Raw genomic sequence first — 4,257 nt, 5'->3', positions numbered from 1 at the left:
TAAATTGCGCTATGATGTCATGGTCCTCCCTGATCCAAACCTTTGAACAACAATTTTCCTTGAAGTCGGAAGAAAAATTCACAAACTCTTGACAACGTAAATAATTCACTAAATTCTTTTGCTCAACAAAAGTCGCTGAGTGAAATGGAAAATGTCAGGGGAAACGGATTTATAAAGCTTTTTTTATACCTAAAGTGAAATGTTTCCGTGGGACGAAATTATGATGAGAGAGACCGACCGAATGGAATGCTGCCTTGATGATTATCACTCTGCGTCGTGTGGGAAAACGAGGCTGGGTTTCTTTGGGCGTTCGATTTTTTATCTGTTCGTCTCTACCGACTTTGCAAAAGTTCTTACATTACATGCTGAGTTATCAAAATACGTGATTGACAGGGTTTATAATAAAATTACTAATTTCGTAATATATTTATATATATATATATATATATATATATATATATATATATATATATATATATATATATATATATATATATATATATATATATATATATATGTGTAAATATATATATATATATATACATATATATATATATATATATATATATATATATATATATATATATATATATATATATATATATATAGCCTATATATATATATATATATATATATATATATATATATATATATATATATATATATATATATATGCGGGCCTCTCGGTTGGTAGAGCGGCAACCACAGACTTCATAGAAGCCTGGCGGGGGTTCAATCCCGCAACTGACCAGTCAGAGGTAGACACTTTGCTATCCGCGTAGACACCCCGGGATTACGTGATGTAATCGCGGATAGGTTTGCTGAAAGCAAATGGTGTTACAGACTAATACACACATAAACAAAGCCACCCAACATCTTCTAAAAACAGACACTTGCCACGTCTCGAACTGTCGGCTATCCGCCCAGTTCTCCTCGTGCTGCTGGGAGAAAGGGAGCGGGGATCCGGTAATACATGTACACATTCGTTACCGGGGTCTAAGCGATGTCAGGCAGGGCAGACAGCCGATCGAGGCTACATGGTCTACCCCGCCGCCAAATCAAAGTCCTTCAAAGAAGGCATCGCTTACCCCATATAAAAATGGAATAAAAACACGTTAAAACGAAGAAGAAGAAGATATATATATATATATATATATATATATATATATATATATATATATATATATATATATATATATATATATATATATATATATATATATATATATATATTTGTAAAACATCAGTTCCTTTAATGTTTCAGACAAAATGTATTTGGTAATATAAAGCGGTATCTGGCAACCATTCGGCAGGCGGCGCAGGCGCATACACTTCTATTCATTGCATGGATGATGTTCCATGGTGACAGTGACAGTTTCTCAGGCCCTCAGTTAAGGGTTGTCCGGGGGCAAGAGCCTGTGCTAGCACGAGGCTAGCTTATCCAAGGTCCAGAAAGACCGTGGCTTAATATAGTAGTATATTGAAGTAGTTTGACCAGACCACTGAGCTGACTTTCAGCTCTTATAGGGCTGGCCGTGGATTAATATAAAACAAACGAACATGAGCGGCAATAAGTATCCTTGTAGCAGAGCTAAATAACAATATTTAAAGGAAATTAGAATGATTATCGTTCTTTTGTTCCTTATCTTTTTTAGATCTGTGGTATTAATTTTTTCTTGTCTCAGCTTACACCATTTTTTTTTTTTTTACTAAAGAGGGTTTTGTTTCAAAACTCAAGATTGTAGGGCTTTATGTTTTTCATATACAGCAAAACACAAAACTATTTATTACATTTTGTTTATTTGTCATAACCAAAATATAGAAAGATGTTGAATATCAACCTATAAATATTTGGCTAGGCCTGATGATCCCACAAGATGCAGTACGATTTTTGTTAATAAGCATTTGCGTGCTCTTAGATTTTTATGATCGATAATGTATTCTTTTCCAGTCATTATGAAAATATATAATTGATCAGTACAGTGCTGAATGGCCACCTAGAATTGTCTATTTGGCCTAATTGTGAACCCTTATACTTGACGACTACATTATTCATTCCTTGAGATAAAAATTTTTATACTTTTCATGGTGAAGTAAAACAGTAAAACAAAAATAGTGTATTTCCTTGTATCAGTAACATCAGTAATGGTTGGTAGGTAATACTGACTGTGAGTAAGGAGTCGAACTGAAATGTGACATCAAAATGCGTCACATAGTAGAAAAATAATTTATAAAACTTAAATAAATTCTCTCGAATGCAATTCAAGATCATCAAAAGATAAGTTATTAGATGCTTTCAAACATAAAGGAAAAACAGCCGCAAATGATGTTTATCCCATATATTAAGTGAAAGTGTTTTTCTGGCTAGTTTCAGTACATAAATTCTATTCACATGCTGTTATAGAATTCTACTCCAAAAAAACATCAATAACTCTGTTAACACTTCTCGTTTCCAGCCACGATTCATCCTAGGCCAATATGACTACCACAAAGCCATTCATTTGCCAACCGAATGTCATACTTCAGTGCATTCCAGCATCCTTCAGTCAAGGAAATATTTCGTTTAATTAAAAAGGAAATTTTAAATTATATAATATTTTTTTTATAATTATTACCAATTTGCTAACTTAAAATAATATTCTTTCTTTCAAACAGATGACAATCTGATAACATGAGATATGCCAAACTCTACCTACTTGTAGTATAGATAATACTCTGAAAAATACGGTTGGTAGGACTTTTCATATCGAAACATAATGAAGTATTTCGTAATGATTCAGATAAAATACTTAAAACCCACATAAAACAATTTGTTTTTTTGCACTTCTTTTGTTGATTCTACTTTTCATATTATGGAAAAAATTCAAACTAATTAATATACGGACACATAAAACACAGAAATAGGATCTGAACGATATATTTCATAACGTGATGCAGTATTAAGTATCGTGATTGCACTACATTTGCCTCCACCCCACACACTTTGCAGGTGCATATTTTGTAAGCCCAATGTCTCGCCGATGTATTGTGTTTACCAAACAACTTCCCGAGCTGGGATCCCTGTTGCGGGGAGGATCTGGGATTTCGTGACGCGGCGTTCATCTTTATAGCTTTGTTTTCGATCGTGCTGTTATGGAGACGAATTCTTTTGGATTCTTTCGAATGTGACAAGAACTGGTAAAGGGTTCGTTCCTAATTTCAACTTTTGAATTTGGCTTCAGTGTTCCCCTACACCTCTTCTCTCTCTCTCTCTCTCTCTCTCTCTCTCTCTCTCTCTAGGGCATACCACCGCCCACCCCCCCTGATTCAAATAGCTATCTTCTTGTTGTCTTTTTTTAGACTAAGGTTAAGGAATTTGTTATAGTTGAATGTTCCCTTTGCATGCAGATGCGCGCAATATCTGTTGAGCGATATTAGGTACTGTATAAAATATAAAAATAAGCATCAATTTGCTGATACACATCAATGTAAAATTTATTATATAAATTTCTTAGCAGATTAAAGAAAACAACAATGAAATCCTACGATTTTGGTGTTCCCTTGGTTTTGGAAACAAATCTAGTCTACTGTATATGTGGAAATTTTAACTGTCAGGCAGCCGAATCCCCCCAAAATTACTGATATCATTCTGTTGAGTTACAGTACTGTATCAAGAAAAGTTGATGAAATGGCAAAGTAGTCGAAAACCAACTAGTTGCACTTTTCTAAGTAAAGAATTTCACATAATGAATTGATGAATCCCTTTGCGTGACAATCAAGTCCTTCATACAGAAAGAGATGGCTTTCCAGGGCAATTGACTGCATCCCACCTTTGAGGTTTGGGACAGTGTTGTAACATTTATGAATAGACATATGAATAAGTCGTGGCTACCAACTTCGACATATTCTATTTTTCAGGTAAATTAGAGAAATTAAATTGGATGAGCAAAAGCTACAAGATGATATAGTTGCAAATTACTTTCCTTGGAAACCTTAACTGAATCGCTTGAAGAAATTGAATAATGATATTGAAATATGGTTTAAAGGTTAATGGAAATGAGCATTCCACGCTGGGAATGAAATACACTAGATATGATACAACACACACTTTTACACACACACACACACACACACATATATATATATATATATATATATATATATATATATATATATATATATATATATATATATATATATATATGTGTGTGTGTGTGTGTGTGTGTGTGTGTGTCTTATGTGTGTGTGTGCCTGTGTGTGTCTGTGTTTATATTAATT

This window comes from Macrobrachium rosenbergii, chromosome 46 (genome assembly GCF_040412425.1).
Source record: "Macrobrachium rosenbergii isolate ZJJX-2024 chromosome 46, ASM4041242v1, whole genome shotgun sequence".
In the NCBI taxonomy this organism is placed as follows: Eukaryota; Metazoa; Arthropoda; class Malacostraca; order Decapoda; family Palaemonidae; genus Macrobrachium; species Macrobrachium rosenbergii.
The sequence above is the reverse complement of the archived record's forward strand: the minus strand, read 5'-3'. Positions refer to the sequence as shown.